This window comes from Phyllobates terribilis, unplaced genomic scaffold (assembly GCF_046119375.1).
Source record: "Phyllobates terribilis strain yellow unplaced genomic scaffold, ASM4611937v1 Scaffold_88__1_contigs__length_6355796, whole genome shotgun sequence".
Classification (NCBI taxonomy): domain Eukaryota; kingdom Metazoa; phylum Chordata; class Amphibia; order Anura; family Dendrobatidae; genus Phyllobates; species Phyllobates terribilis.
In genome coordinates this window covers 2,493,659-2,520,241 of record NW_027362848.1, presented here as the reverse complement: position 1 = coordinate 2,520,241, position 26,583 = coordinate 2,493,659, and positions in this window count along the sequence as shown.

Below are 26,583 nucleotides of genomic sequence, written 5' to 3'. Positions count from 1 at the left end.
TTGTGTTTTACCGTATTTTTTGGACTATAAGATGCCTTTTTTTCCAAAATTTTTGACCTCCCTTCTAACACTCTCGCACCCCTCCAATCTATCCTAAACTCTGCTGTCTGACTAATCCACCTGTCCCCCCGCTATTCCCTGGATTTTCCCCTCGCTCCGCCAATCCCTTCACTGGCTCCACATTACCCAGAGACTCCAGTTCAAGACCCTAACCTTGGCATGCAAAGCCACCCACAACCTGTCTCCTCCATATATCTGTGACCTAGTCTCCCGGTACTTACCTGCACGCAACCTCCGATCCTCACAAGATCTTCTTCTCTACTCCCCTCTTATCTCCTCTTCCCACAATCGCATACAAGATTTCTCCCGTGCATCCCCCCTACTCTGGAACTCTCCACCCCAGCATATCAGACAGATTATTAATAATAATAATTGTCTGAATGTAGCTTACCAGGGGGGTGGCTGTGGTGGAGTGAGGTCACAGGAGGTAGGGTCACTGCTGTAGGAAGCCGGCAGTAGAAGTGGGGCGCTGCTGCGGGCCCCGAGCTGGTAGGAGCGGAGTATCCAGGAGGTGCGAGGCTGCGGGCCCTGGGCTTCAAGGAAATGTTAGCGGTGATTTAGGAGGGGAGTCCCCGCTCTGCCCATTGAATTTCTGGCGGTGGGCTTTAGGCAAATGGCCGCTGGAGGCAGTGCATGTGCAGATTTAGATCTCGGCTCAATGAGGAGCTGAGATCTCAATCTGCGTATTGGCCATCTCCAGCAGCCTACTTCTTGAAGCCCACTGCAGAGAAATCAATAAGCAGAGCAGGGCCTCCCCTCCTGAATTACCGCTAACATTTCCTTGAAGCCCAGGGCCCGCCTCCTCGCACCTTCTGGACACCCCGCTCCTCCCAGCTTGGGGCCCGCAGCAGCGCCCCACTCCTACTGCTGACTTCCTGCAGCAGCGACTCTGCCTCCTGTGACCTCGCTCCACTGCCACCACCCCCCTCAGTAAGCAACCGAAAATTCGGACTATAAGACAGGACTATAAGACAGACCCCCATTTTATTATAATAAATGTTTTTCCTATTTACCTCCCAAAAATTTTTGGTGCGTCTTATGGTCTGCAAAATACGATATATTAGAAGAAAAAGCTTCTATCCCTCCATTATTATCTGTTAATATTGAGATGTTCTGTGCAGAGTGTCCGCCACTTACCTGGTGTAGTAATGTCCTGATGTTCTGAAGTAAATCCGTCAGATAGTCTGACGTTAGACGACGTTGTCGGTGTTTGGTCAGGCAATCCTTTACTAGCTCCATCACCAGCCGGTGAGTGAAGCTGAGGACGCCATCGGGTGGTAGAAGCACACTGTTAGGACGATTGATCATAAGGATCAACAATAGTGCTTTTACCTGAGGAATGTCCAAAACAATTCCAGCCATAGTGAAAAACTGCAAGTGCTATCAGTCACTATAGAGCCAAGAAAGGCACGGGTGAGCCTATGTGCATTGTATATATAGCGACTGTGAGCAGTGATGTCACCATCACCTGTGATGTCATCACGGAATCTTGTGATAGAATCTTCACGGAGCAGCTCTGCGCAAATAGAATGCGGCCTGGTAATATATAAAGTGAAAACACCATACAATTAAATACCCATGTTATCATGGCCGTTCTATTTTATATCCAATTAGAACACAACCAGGATAAAGGTGTGTTCACAAGTTGGATTTTGGCAGTATTTTTTTTCTACCTCAAAAATCAAAGGAGGCAGGAAAAACGCTGCTTAAAATTCAGGTGTTTTTACTTGTGTTTTTTTTTCCATTCATTTGAATGGGTGAAAAATGCTGCAAAACCTCTGAAAGACTTGACAAGCTGCAGATTTAAAAAAAATGCAAAAAAACAGCATGTGAATGAGATTTCAGAAATGTCATTCACTAAGATGGTACTGTAAAACACAGCATTTTTGCTGCAGAAGAAAAACAGTGAATACACCCTAAAAATATCCTCAGTTATATTATGGGAAATATTGTATATTCAGTATTTATTATCTCACGTGTTTTTCTTCACCATAGAACTTTTAAGGCTGTGTGCCCACTATGCGTTTTTTAGGCGCTTCTGCAGCGTAACTTCCGCCGCGGAAACACTTAAAAAACGCTTGGTGATAGGTCTGCAATGGTCCCCAATGATAATCCGCATGTGCTGTGCACATGCCGCGGAGATTTCCGCTGCGGATTATCATTGCGGAAAAATCCGCAGCTTGTCCTTTAATTCTGCAGAGTCGCTGCGATTTAGCCGCCATTGACTTGCATTGGAACGCATAACATCCGCATGACTACACATACACATGTGGATATTATGCGACTCAATGCGTGGATGGTACCCGGGTCTGGAGATGAAGAGACTCTCCTCCAGACCCGGGTACCATAGTACCTGTAGTTAAAATAGAATTAAAATAAAAAATAAACATATACTTACCTTCTGATGGCCCCTGTCTGCTCCCGGCGGTGCTGCTGGCTCTTCGGCTGCTCGCGGTGGTAAAATGACCTTCCATGACGCCATTTAGTCATGTGACAGGTCACGCGACCGCTGACATCGGCGGTCGCGTGACCTGTCACATGACTAAATGACGTCATGGAAGGTCCTTTTACAGCACCGTGATCCGCCGAAGACACCGGACGCACCGGAGAAGGAGATCGAGGACCATCGGAAGATGAGTATAATGTTTTTTTTTTATTTTTCACCATTATTATTCTTTTTTTTTATTATTGATGCTGCATTTGCAGCATTGTAACTTGGTCACACTATGTAAATCCATGCCGGTTGCATGGAATTATATAGTGTGACCAAGTTGTCAAGCACTTTTCCAAGTGATGCTAAAATCACTTGGCAAAGCGCTTGACAACCCAGGGAGATGCAGAAACGCTTAGGAAAAATCCGCAGCATTTCTGCATCGTGGTCATATATCCTAACTCATTGGCAAACTGTTATACAAGGCTATATTCACACTAGACGTTTTTTTAGCGGGCTTTTTTATGCAAATTTTCAGCCGCTTTTTACAGTACCAACAAAGTCTATGAGATTTCCAAAATCTCATGCACACAGCTTGCTTATTTGTCCTCAGTATTTTGTGCTTTCCATGGCTTTTTGCAATAGAGTATGTCACTTGTTTCAGCGTTTTTCACCCATTAAAAAAAAGGGTGGTGGAAAAAAATGCTGAAAAAAAGCCTAGTGTGAACATTTTGCTGCGTTTTTAGTGAAAAAAGCAAGTATGTGACACACATTTATTCCTGTGATTTTCCCAAGTTTAAACCATCTTGTCTTGGTCACCTGAGATAGCAGCTTGGATTATTACAGTTTAATTAAATTAGTGATGCCTACAAAGTAAACATTGGTTGAGCTAGGTGTGAGATTGAACAACAGGTGTGGCCCAGGGAGGTGTGAAAATGAACAATGCCTGAGCAACTCAATGGCAAACCATAATGTGAAAGTAAATAGTGTCCTACAAATTCAATGCACTGCCTGGGTCTTAGATAAACCATTCCAGACCAATTCACCCCCCTGTTACATTTGTAATGTGTACTTTTTCATGAACATATGTCTTGCAATGGTGACCTGTTTTCATGTGTCTATGGTGGAAGCAAAGCTGAACTTTGGGATCCTGAAAAACGCACCAAAAATGCACCAACAACCACTGCAAAAAACACACCAAAACCTGCGTTTTTGACGCTACTTCTTTCCTGCCAAGAGATTATGTTTTGCTGCAGAAAAAAAACACCTAGTGTGAATATAGCCTAAGACTTACTCTGCCAGCATTAATAGTCAATATTCTGTGTACAAATAGGACTCCAATCCAGGTATTCAGTTTATCATAAACATGCCTGAGTTAATCGGCCAAATACACATAGTATGCTTTCTCATAGGTGAAATATAAATCCTGTTAAAGGTACAAGTTGCAGCAATTAAGTAGAACAAAACAGACCTCTTCATTCTTTGTAGGTGGAAAAACTTTCGAAATTGTCAGTGTATCAAGTACTTATACTCCTGACTGTATATAGTATAATTGCCGCACTGCTACATACAGGTGCTTCTCAGAAAATTAGAATATCATCAAAAAGTGAATTTATTTCAGTTCTTAGATCCAAAAAGTGAAACTCATATATTATACAGAGTCATTACAAACAGAGTGATCTGTTTTAAGTGTTTATTTCTGCTAATGTTGATGATTATGGCTTACAGCCAATGAAAACACAAAAGTCATTATCTCAGTAAATTAGAATTAACAAGAAACACCTGCAAAGGCTTCCTAAGCATTTAAAAAGGTCCCTTAGTCTTTTTCAGTAGGCTCCACAATCATGGGCAAGACTGCTGACTTGACAGATGTCCAGAAGGCAGTCATTGACACACTCCTCAAGGAGGGTAAGCCACAAAAGGTCATTGCTAAAGAAGCAGCTGTTCACAGAGTGCTGTATCCGAGCATATTAACCCCTTAATAACATCTGACGTACTAATACGCGTCTGTGCCCTGGGACTTAAGAGCCAGACCCGTATTAGTACGTCATGGCGATCGCGCGCGCACACAGGCTGTGCGGGCGCGATCGCCGCCGGGTGTCAGCTGATTGTCACAGCTGACACCCGGTACTATGTGCAGGGAGCGGTCACGCACCGCTCCCAGCACATTAACCCCCGCGATGCTGCGATCGAAGTCGATCGAAGTCGATCGCGGCATTGCGGGGGCAAGGGGAGGTGATCGCCGATACTCACCTCCTCTTCCGGCTTCCAGCGCAGTCTGCAAAGGCTTCCCGGGTGTTGCCATGACGACCCGATGTCGTCATGACAACATCCGGGTCACCAGAGAGCAGGAAGATTGCTTGGACATGCGCAGTGCATCTCCAAGCAATCTTCACACTGTGCACTTCTGACAGCCTTCATGGCATAGGGATGGTGCTCCATTCCTGTGCCATGCAGGCGATCAGAAAAAAAAAAGTGAAAGTCCCAGAGTGGGACAAAGTAATAAAGTGTATAAACTGTGTGAAAGTGGAAAAAAAAAAAAAAAAAAATGTGCAAAAATATTATAAAAAAATAAAAAAAATACACCAAAAATAAAAATATAATGTACCCATCAATAAATATTATTATAAAAAAAATAAAAAAAAAACAATAAAAGTACACATATTTGGTATCGCCGCGTCCGGAACAACCTGACCTATAAAACTGTCCCACTAGTTAACCCCTTCAGTGAACACGGTAAAAAAAAAAAAAAAAAAACCAAGCAAAAAACAATGCTTTATCACTATACCGCCAAACAAAAAGTGGAATAACACGCGATCAAAAAGACGCATATAAATAAAAATGATACCGCTGAAAACGTCATCTCGTCCCGCAAAAAACAAGCCGCCATATAGCTCCATCAGCCGAAAAATAAAAAAGTTATAGCTCTCAGAATAAAGCGATACTAAAAAATATTTTTTTCTATAAAATAGCTTTTATTGTGTATAAGCGCCAAAACATAGAAAAATTATACAAATGTGGTACCGCTGTAAACGTACTGACCCGAAGAGTAAAGCTGCCTCATCAATTTTACCACACGCGGAACAGAATAAAAAAAAAAAAAAAAAAAACAATTCCTGAATTGTTGGTTTTTGTTTATTCTGCCTCCCAAAAATCGGAATAGAAAGCGATTAAAAAATGTCACGTGCCTGAAAATGGCACCAATAACAACGTCAAGTCATCCCGCAAAAAACGAGCCGTCACATGACTGTCTGCCAAAATTTGGAAAAATTATAGCTCTCAAAATATGGCGATGCAAAAACTAGATTTTACAAAAAATGCGTCTTTTAGTGTGTGACAGCTGTCAGTCATAAAAACCCCATATGATTCTGGCATTGCTGTAATCACACCGACCCGAAGAATAAAGTCGTCTAATCACTTATACCGCACAAGGAACGGCGTCAAAAATAAACTCTTGAGTTAGGATTGGGCTAGGGTTAGGGCTGGGTTTGGGGCTAGGGTTGTGCTGGGGCTAGGGTTGTGCTGGGGCTAGGGTTGTGCTGGGGCTAGGGTTGTGCTGGGGCTAGGGTTGTGCTAGGGTTAGGGCTGGGGTTGGGATTTTTTTCAAAAGTAAGAAAAAAAGATGACGATATGGCGACTAGTGTTGAGAGCAAGTGCTCGCTACTTGAGTTTGCATCGGGTGCTCTGGTATGCATTTAGTATCGTGGGTATTTGAGTGACATGCTCGAGTCTCTGCCCCATATGCTTCGCGGCCAAAAAACTTTACGGGGATTGCCTGCCATGCACGAGCGATCCCCGCATGTTTTTTTTTGGGTGTCTAATAACCGTGAAACATGCGGAGCAGGGACTCGAGCATGTCACTCGAGCACACGCTGTACATGGTGCATACCTGAGTACCCGATGCAAACTCAAGTAGCGAGCACTTGCGCTCAAGAATAATGAAAACTTATTCAATATGATGACCTAATGTAAACAAATAATGTGCCGTACCTCTGGGTTCAAAATGTTCACTATACACCTTAATAAAATCTTTGAGGGGTATAGTTTCCAAAATGGGGACACTTGTGGGGGAGCTCCACTGTTTAGGCACATCACGGGCTCTCCAAACGCGACATGGTGTCCGCTAACAAATTGAATGGAAAATCGGCTCAAATTGTTAGCGGACACCACATTGCGTTTGGAGAGCCCCTCTGTGCCCAAACTTTGGAGCTCCCCCACAAGTGACCCCATTTTGGAAACTAGACCCCCCAAGGCACCTTTCTAGATGCATAGTGAGCACTTGGAACCCCCAGGTGCTTCACAAATTGATTCGTAAAAATGAAAAAGTGAAAAAAAAAACACTTTTTCATTTTTATGAATCAATTTGTGAAGCACCTGGGGTTCCAAGTGCTCACTATGAATCTAGATAGGTGCCTTGGGGGGTCTAGTTTCCAAAATGGGGTCACTTGTGGGGGAGCTCCAATGTTTGGGCACACAGGGACTCTCTAAATGCAACATGGTATCCGCTAACAAATTAAATGGAAAATCGGCTCAAATTGTTAGCGGACACCACATTGCGTTTGGAGAGCCCCTCTGTGCCCAAACTTTGGAGCTCCCCCACAAGTGACCCCATTTTGGAAACTAGACCCCCCAAGGCACCTTTCTAGATGTATAGTGAGCACTTGGAACCCCCAGGTGCTTCACAAATTGATTCGTAAAAATGAAAAAGTGAAAAAAAAAACACTTTTTCATTTTTATGAATCAATTTGTGAAGCACCTGGGGTTCCAAGTGCTCACTATGAATCTAGATAGGTGCCTTGGGGGGTCTAGTTTCCAAAATGGGGTCACTTGTGGGGGAGCTCCAATGTTTGGGCACACAGGGACTCTCTAAATGCAACATGGTATCCGCTAACAAATTAAATGGAAAATCGGCTCAAATTGTTAGCGGACACCACATTGCGTTTGGAGAGCCCCTCTGTGCCCAAACTTTGGAGCTCCCCCACAAGTGACCCCATTTTGGAAACTAGACCCCCCAAGGCACCTTTCTAGATGTATAGTGAGCACTTGGAACCCCCAGGTGCTTCACAAATTGATTCGTAAAAATGAAAAAGTGAAAAAAAAACCACTTTTTCATTTTTATGAATCAATTTGTGAAGCACCTGGGGTTCCAAGTGCTCACTATGAATCTAGATAGGTGCCTTGGGGGGTCTAGTTTCCAAAATGGGGTCACTTGTGGGGGAGCTCCAATGTTTGGGCACACAGGGACTCTCCAAATGCAACATGATATCCGCTAACAAATTGTCGGCTCAAATTGTTAGCGGATATCATGTTGCATTTGGAGAGTCCCTGTGTGCCCAAACTTTGGAGCTCCCCCACAAGTGACCCCATTTTGGAAACTAGACCCCCCAAGGCACCTATCTAGATGCATAGTGAGCACTTGGAACCCCTAGGTGCTTCACAAATTAATTCGTAAAAATGAAAAAGTGTTTTTTTTTTCACTTTTTCATTATTACGAATCAATTTGTGAAGCACCTGGGGGTTCCAAGTGCTCACTATGCATCTAGAAAGGTGCCTTGGGGGGTCTAGTTTCCAAAATGGGGTCACTTGTGGGGGAGCTCCAAAGTTTGGGCACAGAGAAGCTCTCCAAACGCAATGTGGTGTCCGCTAACAATTTGAGCCGATTTTCCATTCAATTTGTTAGCGGATACCATGTTGCATTTAGAGAGTCCCTGTGTGCCCAAACATTGGAGCTCTCCCACAAGTGACCCCATTTTGGAAACTAGACCCCCCAAGGCACCTATCTAGATGCATAGTGAGCAGTTGGAACCCCCAGGTGCTTCACAAATTGATTCATAAAAATGAAAAAGTGTTTTTTTTTTTCACTTTTTCATTGTTACGAATCAATTTGTGAAGCACCTGGGGGTTCCAAGTGCTCACTATGCATCTAGATAGGTGCCTTGGGGGGTCTAGTTTCCAAAATGGGGTCACTTGTGGGGGAGCTCCAATGTTTGGGCACACAGCAGCTCTCCAAACGCAACATGGTGTCGCTAACAATTTGAGCCAATTTTGCGTTAAATTTGTTAGCGGACACCATGTTGCATTTAGAGAGCCGCTGTGTGCCCAAATATTGGAGCTCCCCCACAAGTGACCCCATTTTGGAAACTAGACCACCCAAGGCACCTATCTAGATGCATAGTGAGCACTTGGAACCCTCAGGTGCTTCACAAATTGATTCATACAAATGAAAAAGTGTTTTTTTTTTCACTTTTTCATTGTTACGAATCAATTTGTGAAGCACCTGGGGGTTCCAAGTGCTCACTATGCATCTAGATAGGTGCCTTGGGGGGTCTAGTTTCCAAAATGGGGTCACTTGTGGGGGAGCTCCAATGTTTGGGCACACAGGGACTCTCTAAATGCAACATGGTGTCCTCTAACAAATTTAACGGAAAATCGGCTCAAATTGTTAGCGACACCATGTTGCGTTTGGAGAGCCGCTGTGTGCCCAAACATTGGAGCTCCACCACAAGTGACCCCATTTTGGAAACTAGACCCCCCAAGGCACCTATCTAGATGCATTGTGAGCACTTGGAACACTCAGGTGCTTCACAAATTGATTCATAAAAATGAAAAAGTGTTTTTTTTTTTCACTTTTTCATTGTTACGAATCAATTTGTGAAGCACCTGGGGGTTCCAAGTGCTCACTATGCATCTAGAAAGGTGCCTTGGGGGGTCTAGTTTCCAAAATGGGGTCACTTGTGGGGGAGCTCCAAAGTTTGGGCACACATGGGCTCTCCAAACACAACATGGCGTCCGCTAATTATTCAAGCAAATTTTACAATCAAAAAGTCAAATAGCGCTCCTTCCCTTCCGAGCCCTGCCGTGCGCCCAAACAGTATTTTTTCCCCAAATATTGGGTATCTGCGTGCCCAGGGGAAATTGCACAACAAATTTTGGGGTCCATTTTTTCTTGTTACCCCTGTGAAAATAAAAAAAATTGGGTCTAAATTAACATTTTTGTGAAAAAAGTTAAATGTTCATTTTTTTCTTCCACATTCAAAAAATTCCTGTGAAGCACCTGAAGGGTTAATAAAGTTCTTGAATGTGGTTTTGAGCACCTTGAGGGGTGCAGTTTTTAGAATGGTGTCACTTTTGGGTATTTTCTGTCATAAAGACCTCTCAAAGTGACTTCAAATGTGATGTGGTCCCTAAAAAAATGGTTTTGTAAATTTTGTTGGAAAAATGAGAAATCGCTGGTCAACTTTTAACCCTTATAGCTCCCTAACAAAAAAAAATTTTGGTTCCAAAATTGTGCTGATGTAAAGTAGACATGTGGGAAATGTTATTTATTAACTCTTTTGTGTGACATATCGCTCTGATTTCAGGGCTTAAAAATTCAAATTTTGAAAATTGCAAAATTTTCAAAATTTTCGCCAAATTTCCGTTTTTTTCACAAATAAACGCAAGTGATATCGAAGAAATTTTTCCACAATCATGAAGTACAATATGTCACGAAAAAACAATCTCAGAATCAGGGGGATCCGTTGAAGCGTTCGAGAGTAATTACCTCATAAAGTGACAGTGGTCAGAATTGTAAAAATTGGCCCGGTCATTAACGTGCAAACCACCCGCGGGGCTTAAGGGGTTAATGGACGTGGAAGGAAAAAGTGTGGTAGAAAAAGGTGCACAAGCAACCGGGATAACCGCAGCCTTGAAAGGATTGCTAAGAAAAGGCCATTCAAAAATTTGGGGGAGATTCACAAGGAGTGGACTGCTGCTGGAATCACTGCTTCAAGAGCCACCACACACAGACGTATCCAGGACATGGGCTACAAGTGTCGCATTGCTTGTGTCAAGCCCCTCATGACCAATAGACAACGCCAGAAGCGTCTTACCTGGGCCAAAGAGAAAAAGACCTGGACTGATGCTCAGTGGCCCAAGGTGTTGTTTTCAGATGAAAAGTAAATTTTGCATTTCATTTGGAAATCAAGGTCCCAGAGTCTGGAGGAAGAGTGGAGAGGCCACAATCCAAGCTGCTGGAGGTCTAGTGTGAAGGCTCCACAATCAGTGATGGTTTGGGGGGCCATGTCATCTGCTGGTGGAGGTCCACTGTGTTTTATCAAGACCAAAGTCAGCGCAGCCGTCTACCAGGAAATTTTACAGCACTTCATGCTTCCCTCTGCCCACAAGCTTTATGGAGATGGAAATGTCATTCTCCAGCAGGACTTGGCCCCTGTCCACACTGCCAAAAGTAACAATACCTGGTTTACACACAACAGTATCACTGTGCTTGATTGGCAGCAAACTCGCCTGACCTTAACCCCATAGAGAATCTATTATAGAGAATCTATGGGGTATTGTCAAGAGGAAGATGAGACCCCAGACCCCACAATACAGACGAGCTGAAGGCTGCTATCAAAGCCACCTGGGCTTCCATAACACCTCAGCAGTGCCACAGGCTGATCCCTCCATGCCACATTGCCGCATTGATGCAGTAATTGATGCACAAGGAGCCCGACCAAGTATTGAGGGCATTTACTAAACATACATTTCAGTAGGCCAACTTTTCGGATTTTAAAAACATTTTTCAAGCTGTTGTTATGAAGTATTCTAATTTACTGAAATAATGACTTTTGTGTTTTCATTGGCTGTAAGCCATAATCATCAACATTAACAGAAATAAACACTTAAAATAGATCCCTCTGTGTGTAATGACTCTATATAATAGATCCCTCTGTGTAATGACTCTATATAATAGATCCCTCTGTGTGTAATGACTCTATATAATAGATCCCTCTGTGTGTAATGACTCTATATAATAGATCCCTCTGTGTAATGACTCTATATAATAGATCTCTCTGTGTGTAATGACTATATAATAGATCCTTCTGTGTGTAATGACTCTATATAATAGATCCCTCTGTGTGTAATGACTCTATATAATAGATCCCTCTGTGTGTAATGACTCTATATAATAGATCACTCTGTGTAATGACTCTATATAATAGATCACTCTGTGTGTAATGACTCTATATAATATAGGAGTTTCACTTTTTGCATTGAAGAACTGAAATAAACTAACTTTTGATGATATTCTAATTTTGTGAGAAGCACCTGTATATAGTATGAAGCCCCACTGCCCCATATGTGTATGTATAATTTGATGCACATGACTCGCCCCCTGGGCCGTGGGGAACACGGAACCGGGCCTTCTAGTGTACGGTGCTGATGGGGGTAGTAGTGGCAACCCGATCCCGTGGCTCAGGGTGGTCAGACCAAATGGTGGCAGTCTATTTATCAGTGTTTTGAATGTCCGACTACGCCACCCGTGGATTGCGGTCAGGGATAACCGTCGCTGCGAGGCAGACTGCTGAGGCTGGTGTTGGTGTGCAGCACAGGGGTAGGATAACTCCCCACGGGAAGAGTGTAGCATCAGGGCAGTGTAGGTGGATGTTGGGGGTGATAGTGCAGGCCGCAATAGTAAGAGTTCAGAGTCCGCTTCAAACAGTTCAGGGTCTTTATTGTAGATATTATTAATGACCCAACAGTACCGGTTAGGAATGGGCCTGGGTGTCTGAGAGCATTCGGGCGAGCCCCACTGGTCAGGGTGAGTGTGTAGGCCTACCGTTCTCTCTATGCTCTGACTATCCCCCTTTTCGTGGTGTAATAGCCCACGTCCCTGAGCTGGCCGTGTACTTCTCGCCTGTATGGCATGCGACTAGGGCCTTGGGTACCTGTTGCTTGCTCCTCGCTGTACTGGTCCCTCTGTGTGGTGGAGCCTCCAGGATTCTTAGGCCAAGGGACCTGAAATCCCTCGCAGGTTCATTCTCTGCTGCTGGGCTTGTAACCCTGACAGCCCCGGACCCCAATGTCCGGTAGATTGGTTCTCTTCCAGGACCGGCTCTCGTCACCTCTGTCCCTGGCTTGCAGTTTCTCCTCTGCCTCACGGACTCCTCAGCTACAGCTGAACTGTCCCTCCTTCTCTGGGACTAGTCTCACTCCTGAGCTAGGTCTTCCAGTTCTCTCTAACCCTGCCCCCAGTTCCAGCTTTTATAGGGGCAGCCAGCTCCCCCTGCTGGCCTGGGACAGGAGGTGCTGTATGCTAATTGTCCCTAACCAGAGGACCTCCCTCCTGCTCTCAGACACAGATTATTGTTTGTGGCATCCAGGCCTGGGGTGACACATTCTCCCCTAGTAAAATTTAGTACTCCGGACTAAACAGGAAACACAAACACAGGGTATAAATGACAACATAACATATATACAAGTATATTTTGTCCTTGAGGTCACGGCGCTTCCGTGACCGGGTGTCCATGTCACCCAACAAGGTGAAGTTTTCCACGGTGTGGGGACCTGTTTCCATAAACCCCAAGTTCCTGGCCTTGGGTGTGGCGACAAGGCTGAGCTCTCTACTTTGGGCCACAAAGAGGCCACACCGGACAGATGTGGCACCAAGAGGGCACCAAGTGCAACTATCTACAAGACAGTTCCGGTTATTCAGCATCCATAACCTGTTAGTCCATGAACTAGAAAGACTGGAAAAACATAATTAGCAACCAGGCAACAAACATAAAACATTTACAATATACAGCATTTAGATCTTCCAGCGAGCTGGTATTTGCCCCCTAGTGCTCCGGGTTGACCTGCGTAACCCACTGTCTGGTGGTGGTCTAACCTGACTTTCCCCACTAGCATTCAGGGTACAGCTACTAGCTGGGTTTACAGGCAGTGCAGGCAGCTATCTGCGGGTCCTTTGGCTTACCGCAGGTATGGCAGGCTCACTGTCAGTAGAGGGTTGACTCTCCTGGGCTGCTGGCATGGGTTCTTCTGCCTCTAGGGCTGCTTGGTCTTCTGATTCCTCCTGCTCTCCTGTAGGTTCCTGCTGGGTTGGTTGAAGGAAGTGTAGGACGGGTATCACTATTGCATCATTTATCCGAGTCCAGGACAGGGGGAACTCTCCAAGAACTGTGCTGATCATTTCTTTCTTGTCTTCTGCGGGTTCAAGGTCATCTTGATCTTCTCCTGCACTCTGTAGTTGCTCGGGGCACCTTTTTAGGTGGTCTCTGGAGACGGTGCTAGTGGTTTCTCCTCCATCCTTGGTAATTACACATACCTTCGGGTTGTTGTGGTTGGACTGCAGTACTGTGTACGGGTCGCTCTCCCACTGGTCATCTAGCTTGTGAAGCCTTCTCTTCCGCTTCAGGACCTGCTCACCAGGTTCCAGGGGACCAGCAGGGGCATGTTGGTTGAAGAGCCTCTCTTGCTTTTCTCTCGCTTGAGCCAGACTCCTCTCCACACTCTCCTGTACCTTCTTGTACTGTAGCCGCCGTTCCGTATCCCAGTCCGCGTCTGGGGAGGTGTCCTCGGGGGTCAGGACTCCCATCTCCAGGTCTATCGGCAGCTTACCTGGTCTTGCCCGCATCAGGTAAGCCTGGGTGCAATTTGTAGCATTCACCGGGATATGGTTGTATAAGTCTATCAGGTCTGGCAGCTTCTCCGGCCACAGGCTGCGTTCTTCCAGGGGCAACGTTTTGAGGAGATCAATGACGATATTATTCATTTTCTCACACAGCCCGTTGATTTGTGGGTGGTAAGACGTTGTCCGAATCTTCTTACAGCCGTAGAGGTTGCAGAACTCCTGGAAGATTTCAGCCTCAAACGCTGGACCTTTATCTGTCAAGACCTGTTCCGGATACCCGTATGGACGGCAGAAGTGTTGTTGGAAGGCTCTGGCCGCTGTTTGGGCTGTCAAGTCTTTAACAGGAACCACCACCAGGAACCGGGAATAGTGGTCCACTATTGTCAGGGCATAGACGTAGCCCGACCGGCTTGGAGCCAGTTTCACATGGTCCAGAGCTACCAGCTCAAGAGGCTGCCTGGTCACGATGGGCATCAAGGGCGTCTTCTGGCTGGTACCGTCCTTCCTTCTGAGGTTACATGGGCCGCAGTCCCTGCACCACTTCTCTATGGCCCCTCTCATTCCGACCCAGTTGAACCGCTCTCTCAGTAGGAACTCCAGTTTCTTCCACACAAAGTGTCCCGCTCTGTCATGGTAGGCCTCCAGGACCATTGCTGCATCTCGTCTCGGGACCACTACCTGCCAGGTCAGCTCGTGCGTCCGGTGGTTGACAAGCCTTCTGCACAGCTTACCTTCGTAGAGGAATAGCCTGCTTTTCTCCTTCCATAACTGCTTGGCTTCCTCTGGAGCGTCCGAGCCAGGGCTACCGTCTGCCTGGGTCAAGAGGTCTTTCACCAGGCGAATTACAGGGTCACTATCTTGCGTTTCAGCCCAGCCGTGGTGAGGTAAGGGATTGAACATGACAGTGGTCAAGTCTTTGTCTCTTACACGGTGGGAGCACTGAGTGGCCCCGTACCGGTGGAATGCAGGGAGCTCTATTTCCTCCAACTCGTCTGGATCTTCTCCCTCATCGGGCAAGTGGGGCATTCTCGATAGGGCATCTGCATTGGCATTGGCTCGGCCTGCCCGGTACTTGATGGTGAAGTCATAGTTTGCTAGCCGGGCCATCCACCGCTGCTCTAGGGCACCAAGTCTCGCATTGTCCAGATGTGTCTACGGATTGTTGTCCGTGTACACAGTGAGCTTCACAGAGGCCAGGTAATGCTTGAAACGTTCTATTATGGCCCACACCACTGCCAAGGACTCCAGCTTAAAAGAGCTGTAATTCTCCGGGTTTCTCTCGGTGGGCCTCAGCTTCCGGCTGGCGTACGCGATCACCCTTTCTCTGTCCTGTTGGTTCTGTGACAGTACGGTTCCCAGCCCCACATTACTGGCGTCTGTGTGGAGGATAAAAGGCTGGCCATAATCAGGGTAGGCCAGGATCTCATCCCCCGTGAGGGCAATCTACAGCTGGCGGAAGGACTCCTCTTCCGGCTTGTCCCACTTGAAGGGTGGCTTTTGGCTTCTGGTCTTAAATTGTCCTATAAGGAGGTCCTGCATAGGGGCTGCCATCTTGGTGAACCTGGGGATGAACCTTCGGTAGTAGCCTACCAACCCGAGGAACTGCCTCACTTCTTTTATGTTAGAGGGGCTTGGCCAGTTCTTTATTGCCGTGATTTTGTCAGGGTCGGGGGCTACTCCTTCTGCACTCACCACGTGTCCCAGGTACTGTACCTTCGGCTTTAACAGATGGCACTTGGAGGGTTTCACTTTCATGCCAAAGCCTGCCAGGGCCTCGAACACCTCGGCCAGGTGCTTTAGATGGTCCTCGTAAGTCTTTGAATAGACAATCACGTCGTCCAGGTAAAGTAGGACCGTCTCAAAGTTTCGGTGCCCTAGACAGCATTCCATCAGCCTCTGGAAGGTCCCGGGTGCGTTGCAGAGTCCGAACGGCATATAGTTGAATTCACTTAATCCCATCGGGGTGGTGAAGGCGGTCTTCTCCTTATCAGCCTCTGCCACAGGAACCTGCCAGTACCCACTAGTAAGGTCCAAAGTAGAGAAGAAATTAGCTGATTTTAGTGCGGCCAAAGACTCCTCTATTCTAGGCAACGGGTATGCGTCTTAATGGGTGATACGATTGACTTCTCTATAGTCTACGCACATTCTCATAGTACCGTCTTTCTTTTTTACCAGAACCAAGGGGGCTGCCCAGGGGCTACAACTGTCTCTGATGACCCCGGCTTCCTTCATTTCTCTCAGCATGCCCTTTGCGTTCTGATAGTGTGCGGGGTGGTACAGGTCTGTATCTTTCTTTTATTGGTGGGTGGCTCCCCGTGGGGATGTGGTGTTCTACCCCTTTCACTCTGCCGAAGTCTAGCGGGTGCTTACTAAAGATTCTCTCGTACTCTTGAACCACCCGGTAGACTCCTTGTTTTTGGTGCAAGGGAGTGGAGTCAGCACCCACGTGGAGTTTCTGGCACCAGTCCTCCTTGGGTTTCTGGGAACCATTACCCTCCGCCTGGGGAGATGGAGGCAAGGGTTCCATGGCCCTGACAGCATTGTGTTCAACAGTATACAATTTCGCTAGTGTAGCGTACCGGGGCAAGTGTACTTCCCTTTCCCCAATGTTTAAGATCCGGACGGGCACCCTTCCATGGCGGACATCGACCACCCCCCGGGCTGTCAAAATGGTGGGCCTGCTGTCTGAGTACACGGGTTCTACCATGGCTTGGTAGTCTCTCCCTCTTAACCCGATTGCAGTACGACACCAGATCATTTCACTTTTGGGGGGCATGGCAATGCGGAACGGGTCGCTCATCCTCACGCTACCGATCTCACCACCAGACAGTTCTACCTGTTGCCATCTCATCAGGGCTCTTATCTCCTTCTGGATTACCCTCTGTTGGCTGGAGCTCGCGTTCATTGCCACCTGCTGCAAAATTACAATTGCTTCTGAAAGACAATTTTCAATCACATTAGTACCGAAGGTTATTTTAGGGTGACTTTCTCGACGGTCAATGTCCACAATGATCACTCCCTGTGCCGGCAGTTCAAGTTTACCAATCTTAATGGTCATCTCTCTGAACCCCACCTGCGGCACGGGTTGACCATTGCTGGCGATGATGCTCAAGTCATCGTCTGGATAACGAGTTATATCAGTGTCACTCCAGTACTGCTTGAAAAGTACATAGGGGATGGTAGTCACTTGGGACCCGGTGTCCAGCAGTGCACTCATGGGGATACCGTCCAGCACTACGGGTAAAACCGGGCGTCCCCCTACGTACTTATCACGCCAATTAGATGGGCCTGATGACCTTATGCCTGGGGGTTGGCCCTTTGCCCCAGGTCGGACCCATTTAAAGTACAGTACCTGGCTACGTGTCCCGGCTGGCTGCAACGGCGGCAAATCGGCTGTCCATCCTCAGTGTAATGATCGGCGGGCCTCCCTCTGAACGACGGGATCCTCCACCGTCGACGCCACGGGACATCCTCTGGACTGGAAGCCAGCTTGATTGGTCCTGACGGGTCCATCTGTATTGACTGTACGGTCCTGGTCAATGTGTGTCACCCTACCTGGATGCCACAAGTGTAATAAAGCTGTGTCTGAGAGCAAGTGGGAGGTTATCTGGTTAGGGGAACATTAGCATGCAATGCCTCCTGTCTCAGGCCAGTAGGGGGAGCAGGCTGCCCCTATAAAAGCTGGTACTGGGGACAGGGTTAGAGAGAACTGGATTGCCTGTCTCAGCTTTGAGACGTGTCCCAGAGTGGAGCAGGGACAGAAAGTTGATTGCACCTAAGAGGAAGTGTGGCAGTAGGAGAAAGCCACAAGCCAGAGACAAGAGGCGAAGAGAGCCTGTCTTGGCAGAGAAAAGACTTCATTTTTCCAGACTTTGGTGTCTGAGGCTGGAAGCATTCCACATCCCCCAGCAGAGAACCAGTCCGCAAGGGACTGTACATTCCTTGGCCTAAGAAGCCTGGAGGCCCTGCCACAACCGAAGGGACCAGTAAAGCCGTACAAGGCTGGGAGCAGAAAGGAACCCACGTCGCAGGCCATACAGGCGAGAAAGCACGGAAGCTCGGAAACGTGGGCTGTTACCCTATCAGGAGGAGATAGCCAGAAGGAGCGTAGAAAGCACGGTAGGCCTACACCCTCACCCTGACCAGGGCCAATTTCCCCGTTGCTCTCAGACATCCAGGTCCCCTCCTAGCTGGGACTGTTTGTGGGTCAGTTTACCTGTTCAAGTAAAGACCCTGGACTGCAACCTGTTGTCTGTGTGCTCCTTGCTCCTCCAGCACTATCATCACTGGGACTCTCACTACCATCACTCCCACCATCCACTATACTGCCCTGGGGCCGCACTCTTCCCGTGGGGAGTCACACTACCATAGCTGCACATCTCATCGGCCCCAGCGGTCTGCATGCAGCGGCGGTTCCTAATGGCCGCAAATCCACGGGTGGCGTAGTCGGACATAATCAATATAACGGACTACCACTGGCCTGACCACCCTGAGCCACGGAACCGGGTTGCCACTACTACTCCCATCGTTCCCCTACTGCCCGGATCCGAGTGCCCCACGGCCCAGGGGGCGAGTCAGCTTTGGCGTAGTCGGCAGGATTTCGTGCCCGCAACCACCGGGTACTGCGTGACTGAAAAAGACTTTTGTAACTTACCTGTGGCGAAGTTTCCCGCCGTCCGGAGTCTTTTCCCGCCCTCCGGAGCCGATTCCCGCCATCAGACGCCATCTTGGACCGTTTCCCGCCGTCTTCTGCCGTCTTCCCGCCATCCGCAGCTGTTTCCCGCCATCGGACGCCATCTTCAGGACGCCGCGCGGGAAGAAGAGGGGCGTGGACGTCAAAACCGCGCGAGATCCGAAGCTCCGCCTCAAGCACCGACGCTGCGCAAGGTCCTGGAAGGGAGAGAGAGCGACGCTGACGTCATCGGAGTGCGACGCCAGGTCCTCGTCCAGAGCAGCAGCGGAGCCGCGGCCTACAGAAGAGGATCGTCGGAAGGTAGGCCACACTTCACTAGGGGGGGAGGAAGATGTCGGACACAGAGGCGCCCACTACCACCAACGCAGCTGCAGCAGCGGTGATGCCCTTTTCCTTGCCCTACATCCCTGGAGCGGCCTGGCTGCCCAAATACTCAGGGGAGCCCCATGCCCTAACTGACTTCAAGGAAAGGCTGTACAGTTTGTTCCAAGTTTACCCCCTGACAGAGGAACAGAAGGTCAGCATATTAACAGGGCAGTTAACTGGCGCAGCCCAGAGGGAGGTAAAATCATGGCCCACTGAGGAGAAAAGGACTGTAAAGGGTATTCTGGCCCGGCTGCGGGGTGCCTTTGACACACGTACCTCCGCTGAAATTAAAATGAGGTTCTATGGATGTAAGCAGCGGGCACAGGACAGCATCAGAGACTATGCCCTAAATCTGCAGGAAGCCTTGAGGGCTATTCAACAAACTGACCCTGGCAGTGTGCAGGAAACCGATAAGCTGCTAACAGAACAATTCATAGAGGGTCTGCTGTCCAGCGCCCACAGGGCCCAGCTGCGCCTCATGTTCTTCCAGAACCCCGACCTGACCTTTGCCCAATTTAAGGACAGGGCCATAAGGGTGCTCCGTGAATCTGCAACCAGTGGCGCTATAAACCCCCGGCTCCCTGCTATCACCTACCACCAGGAGGCGGCGCCCTCCTCTATGGACTCCGTGGAGGCTGATGCACAGGCCCTGAACCAAGCCCCGTCGAAAGGCCTGCACCACCAAGTCCAGGAGCTGACCAGGAGCGTCGCGGCGTTGACCAGGACCGTCCAGGCGTTGCAAGTGGACCCGTCAAGACCCATCGAGCTGGCTTCAAGTCCAGAGGATGTCCCGTGGCGTCGACAGAGGAGGATCCCGTCATTCCGAGGGAGGCCCACAGACCGCTACGCAGAGGATGGACAGCCCATTTGCCGTCGTTGCAACCAGCCCGGACACATTTCCAGGTACTGTAATTTAAACGGGTCCAACCTGGGGCAGAGGGCCGACCCCCAGGCATAAGATCACCAGGCCCTTACAATTGGCGTAATAAGTACGTTGGGGGGCGCCCGGTTTTACCCGTGGTGCTGGACGGTATCCCCATGAGCGCCTTGCTGGATACTGGGTCGCAAGTAACCACAATCCCTTATGTACTTTTTAAGCAGTATTGGACTGATGCTGATATCACATGGTATCCAGACAGTAACTTGAGCATCATCGCCAGTAATGGCTTACCCGTGCCGCAGATGGGGTTCAAGGAGATGACCATTAAAATTGGTAAAGTTGAACTGCCGGCACAGGGAGTGATTATTGTGGACATTGACCGTCATGAAAGTCACCCTAAAATAACTGTGGGTACTAACATAATTGAAAATTGTCTTTCAGAGGTAATTGTAATTCTACAACAGGTGGCGGTGAATGCTAGTTCCAGCCAACAGAGAGTCCTCAACAAGGAGATAAAAGCCCTGATGAGACGGCAGCAGGTAGAACTGTCTGGTGGTGAGATCGGTAGCGTAAGACTCAGTGATCCATTCCCCATTTCCATGCCTCCCAAAAGTGAAATGATGATCTGGTGTCGGACTGCAATCGGGTTGAGAGGTAGAGACTACCAAGCCATGGTAGAACCCGTGTACTCAGACAGCAGGCTCACCATTTTGACAGCCCGGGGGGTGGTTGATGTCCGTCAAGGGAGGGTGCCCGTCCGCATCCTCAACATTGGGGAGAGGGAAGTACACTTACCCAGGTACGCTACACTCGCCAAACTGTTTGTTGTTGAACATCAAGCTATCAGGGCCGTGGAACCCTTGCCTCCATCTCCTCAGGCGGAGGGTAATGGCTCCCAGAAACAAAAGGAGGACTGGTGCCAGAAACTCCACGTGGGTGCTGACTCCACTCCCCTGCACCAAAAACAAGGAGTCTACCGGGTGGTACAGGAGTACGAGAGAGTCTTTAGTAAGCACCCGCTAGACTTCGGCAGAGTAAAAGGGATAGAACACCACATCCCCACAGGGAGCCACCCACCAATAAAAGAGAGGCACAGACCTGTACCCCCTGCACATTATCAGAACGCCAAGGGTATGCTAAGAGAAATGAAGGAAGCAGGGGTTATTAGAGATAGCTGTAGCCCCTGGGCAGCCCCCTTGGTTCTGGTGAAAAAGAAAGACGGCACCATGAGAATGTGCGTGGACTATAGACAAATCAACCGTATCACCCACAAAGACGCATATCCGCTGCCTAGAATAGAAGAGTCTTTAGCCGCACTAAAATCTGCTAACTTCTTTTCTACTTTGGACCTTACTAGCGGGTACTGGCAGGTTCCTGTGGCAGAGGCTGACAAGGAGAAGACCGCCTTCACCACCCCGATGGGACTGAGCGAATTCAACTGTATCCCTTTCGGGCTCTGCAACGCACCAGGGACCTTCCAGCGGCTGATGGAATGCTGTCTAGGGCACCGAAACTTCGAGACGGTCCTCCTTTACCTGGACGACGTGATCGTCTATTCGAAGACCTACGAGGACCATCTGAAGCACCTGGCCGAGGTGTTCGAAGCCCTGGCAGGCTACGGCCTGAAGGTGAAACCATCGAAGTGTCACCTGCTGAAACCAAAGGTCCAGTACCTAGGGCACGTGGTAAGCGCGGAAGGAGTGGCCCCCGACCCTGACAAGGTCACGGCAATCAAGAGCTGGCCAAGCCCCTCGAACATCAAAGAGGTGAGACAGTTTCTCGGGTTGGTAGGCTACTACCGAAGGTTCATCCCCGGGTTCACCAAGATGGCAGCTCCTATGCAGGACCTCCTGATCGGACAGTCCAAGTCCAGAAGTCAAAAGCCACCCTTCAAGTGGGATAAACCTGAAGAGGAGTCCTTCCGCCAGCTAAAGTTGGCCCTCACTGGGGATGAGATCCTGGCCTACCCTGATTATGGCCAGCCTTTCATTCTCCACACAGACGCCAGTAATGTGGGACTGGGAGCCGTACTGTCCCAAAACCAACAGGGCAGAGAACGGGTGATCGCATACGCCAGCCGGAAGCTGAGGCCCACCGAGAGGAACCCGGAGAATTACAGCTCCTTCAAGCTAGAATTCTTGGCGGTGGTGTGGGCCGTGACGGAACGCTTCAAGCATTACTTGGCCTCCGCAAAGTTCACCGTGTACACGGACAACAACCCGTTGACACACCTGGACAATGCAAGACTGGGTGCCCTGGAACAGCGGTGGATGGCCCGTCTCTCCAACTATGACTTCGTGATCAAGTACCGGGCAGGCAAAACCAACGCCAACGCGGACGCCCTATCAAGAATGCCTCACTTACCTGAAGGTGACGAAGACCCAGAAGAGCTGGAAGAGGTAGAACTCCCCGCGTTTCACCGGTATGGAACCGCTCAACACTCTCACCGCGTGAAGGAGGAGGATCTAACAACTGTGATGATGAATCCCCTACCTCACCACAGCTGGGCCGAAACCCAAGATAGTGACCCTGCTGTCCGCCTGGTGAAAGATCTGCCGACCCGGGAAGACGCCCGCCTAGATCCAGATGCCCCAGAGGAAGCCAAGCAGCTATGGAAGGAGAAGAGCAAGCTGTTCCTCTACGAAGGCAAGTTGTGCAGAAGGATTGTCAACCACCGGACGCACGAGCTGACCTGGCAAGTCGTGGTCCCGAGGCGGGATGCAGCTATGGTCCTGGGGGCTTACCATGACAGAGCGGGACACTTTGGTTGGAAGAAACTGGAGTTCCTGCTAAGAGGAAGATTCTTTTGGGTCGGCATGAGAGGAGCTGTAGAAAAGTGGTGCAGAGACTGTGGCCCTTGTCACCTGAGGAGGAAGGACCGCACCAGCCAGAAGACACCCTTGAGGCCCATCGTCACCACGCAGCCTCTTGAGCTGGTAGCTCTGGACCACGTCAAATTGCTCCATGCCGGTCCGGATACATCTACGCCCTGACAATCGTGGACCACTATTCCCGTTTTCTAGTGGTGGTCCCGGTAAAGGACTTGACAGCCCAAACAGCGGCCAGAGCCTTCCAGCAATATTTCTGCCGTCCACACGGGTATCCGGAACAGGTTCTGACAGACCAGGGTCCAGCGTTCGAAGCTGAAATCTTCCAGGAGTTCTGCAACCTCTATGGCTGTAAGAAGATTCGGACAACGCCTTACCACCCCCAAACCAACGGGATGTGTGAGAAGATGAACAATATAGTCATTGATCTCCTGAAGACGTTGCCCCTGGAGGAACGCAGCCTGTGGCCAGAAAAACTGCCGGACCTGGTAGACATGTACAACAATATCCCGGTGAACGCTACAAACTGCACCCCGGCTTACCTGATGCGAGCCAGACCGGGTAAGCTGCCCGTAGACCTGGAGATGGGAGTCCTAAAACCTGAGGACACCTCCCCGGATGCGGACTGGGATACGGAAAGGCAAATGCAGTACAAGAAGGTACAGGAGAGTGTGGAGAAGAGCCTGGCCCAGGTGAGAGAGAAGCAAGAAAGACTCTTCAATCAACACGCCCCTGCTGGTCCCCTAGAACCTGGTGAGCAAGTCCTGAAGCGGAAGAGAAGGCTACATAAGTTGGACGACCAGTGGGAAAGGGAACCCTACACCGTACTGCAGTCTGACCATGACAACCCAAAGGTGTGCGTAATCACCAAGGACGGAGGAGAAACCACTAGTGTCGTCTCCAGAGACCACCTCAAAAGGTGCCCCGAGCAATTCCGTAGTGCAGAAGAGGATCAGAGTGACCTTGAACCCGCAGAGGACAAGGAAGGAATGATCAGCACCGTTCTCGGAGAGTTCCCTCAGTCCTGGACTCGCATAAATGATGCCATAGTGGTACCTGTCCTGCATTTCCTGCAACCGGCACAGCAACAACCAACACCAGAGTCGGAAGGTGAAGAGGAGCGAGCAGTTCCAGAGGCAGAAGAGCCTGTACCAGCAGCCCAGGAGAGTCAACTCTCTGCTGACAGTGAGCCTGCCATGCCTGCGGTAAGCCAAAGGACCCGCAGACAGCTGCCTGCCCTACCTGTACACCCAGCTGGTAGCTGTACCCCTAACGCTAGTGGGGAAAGCCAGGTTAGTCCACCACCAGACCGTGGGTTAAGGAGGTCAACCAGGAGCACAAAGGGACAGATACCCGCTCGCTGGAGAATATAGAGTGTACTAAACTTGTAAATAACCCTGGTGCCAAGTGTTGAAATGTTTGCCAAAGTTACCTGCATGTTTATTAATAGTGTGTTTCAGTCTCTTGCAGCAACCGTAAGGATTCACAGGTTATGGACTTTTTATAACCGGGACCTTGTATGGACTGCATTCTGAGCCTAACCCAGGAATGAACTAAGACTGTGAAGGACTTGGGGTAGGACAGACCCCCACCTGGTTAAGGCTCCCTGTTGTGCTGGTGATATGGACACCCGGTCACAGGCCACACTGTGACCTTAAGAACTCAATCTGTGCGTCGTCTGTCTATTAATGTTTTATTGTTATGCATATTGTCTTTGTTTACTGTTTAGTCCCGGAGTACTAAATTTCACTAGGGGGGAATGTGTCACCCTGACCTGGATGCCACAAGTGTAATAAAGCTGTGTCTGAGAGCAAGGGGGAGGTTCTCTGGTTAGGGGAACATTAGCATGCAATGCCTCCTGTCTCAGGCCAGTAGGGGGAGCAGGCTGCCCCTATAAAAGCTGGTACTGGGGACAGGGTTAGAGAGAACTGGATTGCCTGTCTCAGCTTTGAGACGTGTCCCAGAGTGGAGCAGGGACAGAAAGTTGATTGCACCTAAGAGGAAGTGTGGCAGTAGGAGAGAGCCACAAGCCAGAGACAAGAGGCGAAGAGAGCCTGTCTTGGCAGAGAAAAGACTTCATTTTTCCAGACTTTGGTGTCTGAGGCTGGAAGGATTCCACATCCCCCAGCAGAGAACCAGTCCGCAAGGGACTGTACATTCCTTGGCCTAAGAAGCCTGGAGGCCCTGCCACAACCGAAGGGACCAGTAAAGCCGTACAAGGCTGGGAGCAGAAAGGAACCCACGTCGCAGGCCATACAGGCGAGAAAGCACGGAAGCTCGGAAACGTGGGCTGTTACCCTATCAGGAGGAGATAGCCAGAAGGAGCGTAGAAAGCACGGTAGGCCTACACCCTCACCCTGACCAGGGCCAATTTCCCCGTTGCTCTCAGACATCCAGGTCCCCTCCTAGCTGGGACTGTTTGTGGGTCAGTTTACCTGTTCAAGTAAAGACCCTGGACTGCAACCTGTTGTCTGTGTGCTCCTTGCTCCTCCAGCACTATCATCACTGGGACTCTCACTACCATCACTCCCACCATCCACTATACTGCCCTGGGGCTGCACTCTTCCCGTGGGGAGTCACACTACCATAGCTGCACATCTCATCGGCCCCAGCGGTCTGCATGCAGCGGCGGTTCCTAATGGCCGCAAATCCACGGGTGGCGTAGTCGGACATAATCAATATAACGGACTACCACTGGCCTGACCACCCTGAGCCACGGAACCGGGTTGCCACTACTACTCCCATCGTTCCCCTACTGCCCGGATCCGAGTGCCCCACGGCCCAGGGGGCGAGTCAAATGCAGCAACACTCTTTGTTAGTTCTTGGACCTGATGGTGCAGGTTTGCAGGCGGGGATGGATTTAGGGCCTGCGCATCAGCCCCCACAAGGTCTGCGGGATAGGGCGCCGCCCCCTGGTGGTAAGGGATGGCAGGGCGCCGGGAAGCTACAGCGCCACCCGGTGCAGGTTCTCGGAGCACCCGGATGGCCCTATCTTTGAACTGTGCAAAAGTCAAATCGGGGTTCTGTAGGGCCATGAGGCGCAGCTGGGTTCTGTGGGCGCTGGACAGCAGACCTTCTATGAACTGGTCAGTCAATAGTTTATCTGTATCCTGCACGCTGCCAGGGTCAGCTTGCTTAATTGCCCCCAAGGCTTCCTGTAAATTTAGGGCATAATCTCGGATGCTATCTTGAGCTCGCTGCTTACATCCATAGAACCGCATTTTGATTTCAGCTGAGGTACGGGTATCAAAGGTGTCCCGTAGACGGGTCAGAACCTCCCTTACAGTCCTTTTCTCCTCAGCTGTCCAAGACTTTACCTCCCGCTGGGCCGCACCAGTTAACTGCCCTATCAGTATGCTTACTTTCTGTTCTTCTGTCAGGGGATAAACTTTGAACAGTCTATACAGCCTTTCTTTAAAGTCACCCAAGGTATGCGACTCGCCGGCATACTGGGGCAGCCAGGCCGCTCCGGGGATATAGGCAGGGGTGGATTAAGAGTAGCAAGGGCCCCGGGCAGTTTAGAAGGCGCAGGCCCCCTTCACACACCTGATTTATCACGTGACATGTCACATGATCCCCTGTGATAGATCATGTGATAGTTCACGGGAAATTAATTTGGCATAATATTAATTGTGCTGCCTCATCTGAGAGCAGCACAATATTGGGGCAGATACCCTGATTCCAGCGATGTGTCACTTTTTCAGCTGCTTGTTGTCATTTTGAGAAAATCACCGTTTTATCTGCTGCAGATCTAGCAGCTCTCTGAATGCTGCGCTCTGTATAGCCCCACCCACACCACTGATTGGCAGCTTTCTGCCCATGCTCAGTGTACACAGAAATCTACTGATCAGTGATGGGGGTGGGGTCCTACAGAACTTACTAGTCATCTAGTGATAATTACCTGCTGACAAATCAATGATTTTATCAAAA